The following is a 7,521-nucleotide window of genomic DNA, read 5'->3' as shown; positions in this document are numbered from 1 at the left end:
AAAAGTATCCTTACGCATTGAGGCACACCATATTTTTTAATTTCATCCATGAATGAAGCTACAAATATCAATTTTTAAAGTACTTTATATCTAAAGAAAAGAAAAAGGATATTATCTAGATCAGAGGTCAACAATGTTATGCCGGTGGGCTTCATCTTAGTTGCCTGCTGGACTAATTCTTAAAAATATTACATGTTTTTAATTCTTTAATTCGTTTCAGAGGCGTTCACAGGGTGGGGGAGGGTGAAGGGCTTAAATAATTTTTATTTTAGTCAAAAAAAAAAAAAAAAATTTCAGGAAGAAATTTAATGAGAAAATAGAGGGTGTAAAAAATTTTAAATAATTTCTTTTCTAAAAAAAGTATTTTCACCAAATTATGCAACGGAGCAAAGATTTTAATTTTTGAAGTTTTTTTGAAAAAAGCATAAAAAAAAACGAGCCTCCCTCCTATTATAATCTAGCTTTTAAACATATTTGTTACCTGATAGCCATCAAGCCTTAAGGGAATCTGTAAGTAACCCTCAGCTTTTGGTGACCCCTGATATAGACCATCATGAGCGTCATTAAAAATAATTTTATTTAATGCTCAAACTAGTCTGGATACTAAGATGTTTAAACACACAATCTCCACTAATGGTTTATAATAAATATTTGTACAGATTCAGATAATAAAACATATAGCATATGATTGTTTCATCATTGTTTATTCTAATAAAATATTCTTACTAAAATTATCTACTGATTTATATTATTGCATTTTACTTTTGTTAGGTTCTCGAGTCACAATGTATATTTAACAATTCATTATTATTTTTGTAACATAATAGGATTAATATTCTTGAAAAGATGCATTTCTTCATCGCTGAAGGCTTAATGAATAAATAGCGTCGTGCATTACTGGAGGCCATATCTGATTTTACTAGATTTGGTTTACATATAAGATGTTTACATTTGGGATGCTGTACCAAGTATTTTGTTGAACAAGTTGTACACACTTTATTACATAATTACAAAATGTACCATTTGCATGTTGATTCATCTGACAAACTATTTGAAGTTTAACCCTATAATAACGGTGTTGTTGCCCTTCACGTATCAGACTTCTAGTTCAAAAATGCACCATCAGCTATTTAAGAATTAGTTTAAGATTAGTTTTGGCACATGTTGAATATAAATTATCTATTAGAAGAGAGGAAGCAACTTCAAGGAACTTCAAAATCAGGTTACACAAATGCATCACTAGATATATAGATATACTTTCCATCGGATGAACTTGTCTTAGGATGAACTTTCCTCTGGGTGAAAAGAGGGAAGTGAACTTTATGAAAGTGGAATAAGTGCAGTGAATTTTCCAGTAACCAGATGGAAGAAGTGAAGATTGCAGTGAAGGGTTATGCTCATTTCATTGAAATATCTAACGAGTACAATTATGGAGAAGGACAGGTCGTCGAAAACAGTTTTGTTATTGTATCATAATGGTACATGTAATAAACTAATTGTAGGAGAGGAAAGTGTAAATTATATAAGTGAAACTGATCCTCTGATTCATAGGGACCTGAGTCTTCAAAGATATACGCTCACAATTCCTTCCAAGAAAATTCTTCTTCAGAAATGGAAATTGAGGCTACATAAATATCGACAAAACATAGAAGTCCAGAAAGCTTCCAACTATTACTGAATATCTTTTATTCTCGAGAACGACATCTAGATTGGCCCTACAAGATCAAAGCCTCACTATGGGTTGTTTCCTGACAACAAAGAAACATCTAAAATAGTTAATAAGAGTTTGTTTTATCGTTTTTACTAAATATTCACCATGGAGGCTAAATTTATTTTTAATGATATGGATGATCGAATCAAGATAAATAACTACATCGAGAAAAAACTTTCGAATTATAAGCAAAGATACGAGGGTCGTCTGAAAAGTTTCTCGCCTCAACTTGAAGATGGCAGCCCTCATAAATAAAAACTAGTCAAATCTATCAAGCATCTTTTGAGAGTTACTCATCAAAGTTTAGTCATTTTGTACCCGTAGTTGTAATATGATTTGAAAGGGGTAAAAATTTGGTAGTCTGCAAGATATTATTATTTTAATTAATTATTCATCCATATTTGAAAAATGTATTAACGGGTTTGCCACCAAAGTACATTCAATCAACAAAACCATCTGAAAATAGTGTTCCGCAAACTTTAATTGAATATGTCAGCTCTAATAGTTGCCTCAATAGAAGGCCTAACTCCCTTGCAGATCTTGACTATGTAGTCAGACTCGAGCTGGGTCCAATCCTTCTTGATGGAAGCCTCTAGAGACTTGAAACTCTTCTGAGAAGTAGCACACACCCTCTCCTACAGACACATTTACATAGAGTAGTTCAACAGGTTTGCGTCTGGAGATGAGGGCGGCCTCATGCTGAGATCCCAAAAGTCATGAATGTTGTGTCTCAGGAAGGCCTGGGTCCTAGTGGGGATATGATACGGAGCTCCATCTTGAGTGTAAATAAAGTTATCGCGATTTTTTTCCTGTTCCAAGTTAGCACTTTCATATCTAGAAGTTCGATGTATCCATCTGTATAGAGCGGATACATCTTATCCATAAAAATGTGAGGGCGATTCCACAACGCCCAAGACCATGGTTCCGGCTGGATTTTTTTCTTCTAACAACATGGCTCACTGAAGCTGATATATTGTCTGACTATTCAGTGGTTATGTGGCGGTTGTTCTGCTAATTCAAAGTGGCATCTACGCTCAAAAAAAATTCATCAGAAAAGAGTAAAACTTTACCCGAATTTTTGTTGGGCTAGAGAAAATTTATAATATTCTTCGCTCTTTCCAACTGTCTCAGCAATGTTGAATAAGACACCTTGTTGTACTCTTGCGTGATTTTGCTCCAATTTTATTCCGGATTGTAAATAATAAAATGTGTAAGTTACCAAATAAGATTAATCCAGTGTATGTAGTTTATAGTCTGTATATGTGTCGTCTCTCAGGATTGCCATATCTGTTTTGACATTCTCTAGTCTTATTTTGTAGGCTCACAGCATATTCGACAGTGTTTACATCTCTAAGTGATCACTATAAAATATTGTTCCTAGGGAATAATCGACGACTGACAATTTTTGCCAAAAAAAGAAAAGAAAAAAAGAAGAAGATAACTCATATGAAAATTGTGCTTCACTCTTTAACTAAAGTCCTTCGAAAATACATGTGGAGGCATTTAACATTATATCAAACAATTTCATTGTGTGGTCGATATCACGAGAGAGGGTATAGAAATACTTTGTTCTTGACACTTATGATTAATTGTGTCTGAATAAATCTTTATTTCACATTCTACTGAAGGTATTTTACAAACATACATTTTTTTAATGTACAATATATTATACGTATGTTTTTATATCTCACATCCAAAAATAAACCAATGAATATTCTATACATGTAACGCACACTCTTATTTTCCTTTCCTTTTTTTTTGACCAACTAAAAACTATTTTTTTTAGCTCCCTGTTAGTGAACTGGAAGCAATACTCGTAGAGATTTATAAAAATCTTTCATATTCCTTTAGATCTAGATTTTATTTCCATTTTACTCCTGAAACATTTAATCAAAGTATTGGCGATTCTTTTATTATTATCTTGTTCATGTTTTATTTGCGTATTTAACAATTTACTTTTTAGGTGAATTAAATTGGTGAGATTATGTTGCACTGATTCACTATAAGTACAAATTATAGTATAACAATAACTTCATCTGATCTAGGAATTGAAATAAAAGTCCAATTACATGAAGTATATTTCTTTCTCTAGGAACGACTGACACACGAACCTATGCAAATTGAGATCGAGATAACAATTTCTTCCAAGTAGGTTGTCCATTGAGCTACGTTGTTCTATTTTATCAATTTTTAATTGAGGTATAGTGTGCTGAATTAAATTTTTTGCTATAAAGTCGTTTCTTTGATTTGCTTTCAATTCATGTTTGAAATTAAGAGTATTTCCTAGAAAATTTTCTTTTATTTCATATAATACCTCAACAAAACGGATTGTTACTCATTTGATTCCTCAAATTCGCAGAAAGTAAAATTTTATTAAATAATTAAATGTTGTTACCATCAGAATCAAAAATCATAATTATTTTAAATCCCAAATTCATGTTGTTAAAATTATTTTAAGATAAAGATGTATTTTTTCAAAATACAATAATTTTTTACATTTTGATTAATACTTATGAGTGTAAAATGGAAAAAATAATTTAAATGATTTAATCATTGTCTTCGGTCAAAAAATCTTTACTATTTTAGGAGAAGATGAATTATTCTTATATTATGCCATGAGTATCAACTCTTGAAGTCGGAGAATTACTTTAGAGGCCACACTAAGTTTTTTGCTGTTTCCCTCAAAACCTTATAGGAGTTCGTGTGAAGAGGGACTCCTTCTAATCCTCTCCCCTTTATATAATGTATTTTTATTACCCAGTTCACCAACTGCCTTTCTTCAAAAGAATGTATATTAAGTGAGGGTTAATTACAACAATTAGTAAATCAGTTTTATGAAATAAAGGAGATAATTGAAGTATAAAAATTGTGTAACGATTGCATTTAATAATTGAAAGTACTTTGTCAATTATGATGACATATAATAAATTGGCGAACTCAAAAAATATTTAACTTCCTCAAGTCATTTCTAAAATTCAGTTAGTGAACAGAATGTAAATAACCTCGAAAATATCTTATTTCATGATAAAGTCTTGAAAGATAAAATAATATGTTTTTTTATATTTTATATCATTTTTTTACTATTCTATCCATTTTACACTCGTAAATATCAATAAAAATGCTTAAAAATTTAAGATTGTAAGACATCGATAAAACATACTTTATTTGAAAATAATCTTTAGTACATAAGTTTGGGTTTTTGCGAAAATATAATTTGTTAAACATAAGTAAAATATTAAATTTTTCAAAAAAATTATGTTGAAATATTTTTAATTTTATCCAAATTAGTAACTATAATTTTATAAAGAGATTGCTTATATTATACTGAGTGATGATTTAAATCTGATCACTTACTAGTTCAATATTCAATGAAGATTCATAGATTGAAATTAATTCATTTTTCGATATATTAAACCATAAACAATTAATCAAAAAAAAAAAAAAAAAACTTGAGCTCTCTAGCTTAGGTACAAGTATGAAAAAGGACACTTGAACTTGATAGACAAATTTCTATTCGGGCACTCCAAGCAGTTAAGAGTCTTCAGGACCAGTGTCTACCCGGTTAGCAAGTCTAAAACGTTGGAAAGGAAGAATGGCTCCTTCAAAAAGGCCAAACCGGACCTGGAGGAGTTAAATAAAACTGCCAAGGCCAATTCCCTCAACTCCATGTGAGACTCCGAAGATCTCGAGGTTCAAACCAAACTGTCCAGATAGCTAACAAAAAGTGGATGGAAAGAGCCTTGTGAGGTGGGAGAGGCTACTTTTGACACCATCAATGAACAAACCTATCTTCTCTGTTAAAAGACTCTTTTAAATGAACAAGTCTTATAAAAACTTTCTTCACACTTTTGGTCCCTGTAGAGCCCTGATGTCTACCTCCTCGACTACACCTTTCGGGTGCATGTTGAGAGAAGGCATCCAGTGTCGGTCATGTAAACACCGAGGTCCATAAAGCCACAGTCAACCAGCACTTGGAAGCCATGTCAGATGACTACATCTAGGGTGCCAGGCCTTCCTCGGTCACCGGAAGTCATTATTCCCGCGAAGGGCGTCTACATTAATGATAAAGAATGCTCAGTCACACATCAATTTACAGTATTAATTTGTTGAAATTATGTTGCTAATTATTAAATTATATCTTGTGTTCTTGTGTATATTGCGAGTGTGAAGGTGTGTTTATCCTCCTTCGTGCATCAAAAAGGTAAAAGTGCAGATAGAGTTTGTTTCTAATTAAGAAAAACTGTCTTTATTCCTTGATGAACCCATAAGTGTTTGGCTGAGTGTCTTTTAGAAGTGTTAAGTGCTAACCCAAGTGATTAATTAGGGGTTTTCATCATCTAAGGATAATTGAATAAGGAATCTTTTGATTATTCTTTCTTTGTTCATCCATTTTTATTTTCTTCCATCACTCTCTTTCTACCTCCTGCAACTAACACCTGAGTATCTTATATACTCTTTTATCCCCTCCATCTCTGCTTCATCCATTGAGGTGCAATCTCTTTTTTATTCCTTTACTTTTTTATCAAAATAGAAGGAAATCCAACAGATCGTCCAACTGAGACTCTTTCCTTGAGAAAGAAAATAAATTATCATATGTCTGGATGACCTAGAACTTGAAAAATGCTCTAAAACTCTAAAAATGTATGGAGAACTCTAAGTTATGTGTTTGAGCTAACTGGTAACCCGTTTCAAATACCTCAAATTATCCCTGTTGATAGATGTCTCGTTATTATTAATTTCCAGGGGTGCGTCAGCAATCTCAAAATGTTTTAGATTTGGGTGATTCATGTCATGGCTTGAAATTTCAACATACAGCTCAAAGTGGGTAGAGATGACCATCCTCGTGCTAATAGAGTACTGAAGGCTAAAATTAATCGTTTGGTTTCTTTGACGTTGGAACATTATGAACATTTTTCCTTATACCTTCTATACAAAAGACAAACCCTCTAGGAAAATATCTTCACGTATTGATTTGTTCTTGATTAATGGTATTCTAAAGGAATCAATTTTTTCTTACAATGCCATTGACACACAGTTATCATATCATAGAGCCATTAGCTTCAAAAATATATACAAAAGTAAGAGAAAAGATAAATAAACGACAATGGCAACTCAATTTCATTTTGTTAAATGACCCTGAGACAAATGACAAAGTTATTTATATTATACAGATAACATATAGCTCCATTGATCCACCCACGAACACATTTACCTTAGTTCAAAGCATGCTCTTAAAAATCAAAAACCTATTAAGAAGAAAGGGAGATATGAAAGCTGGAAAAATCTAGCGTGAGATTACTAGAATCCAAGAAATCAGGAGGAGTGAATTAACCCCGATCGAAAAAAGGTGTATGACAACCCAACTTTTTGGAAAAACAGACCTTTTAAATAGAACCAAATTCAAAATGGAATAATTGTAGATTTATCTCATTCACAGTTACAATGTCTTGAGGAAGATAAACGAAAGAACAAACAGAAAAATCTATCTTTGTTTACATTGACTGGTGAAATATCTGACGATCCAGAATACATCTCCCAAGAAATTAAATAATATTTCATTCAAATTAACAAATGGGTTGATTGCACAAACACCGCCAGGTACAGAAATGATGGGAATTATTATTGTGAGGAATGGAGATGTGTACCTGAAAAATCGCTTTCAGTTTCTTCGAAATATATTCTTTCTATAAAGCAGCATTTCCTGTAAAAGGAAATTCAAGATGCAATAAATACAAACGCAAAAGTAAATAGATCACGCGGGCCATCTGGTCGTACCCTTGAACTTATAAAAAGTATGCTAATTTTTAACG

The sequence above is a fragment of the Lepeophtheirus salmonis genome, chromosome 3 (assembly GCF_016086655.4).
Source record: "Lepeophtheirus salmonis chromosome 3, UVic_Lsal_1.4, whole genome shotgun sequence".
Classification (NCBI taxonomy): domain Eukaryota; kingdom Metazoa; phylum Arthropoda; class Copepoda; order Siphonostomatoida; family Caligidae; genus Lepeophtheirus; species Lepeophtheirus salmonis.
Note: the sequence above shows the minus strand (reverse complement) of the source record.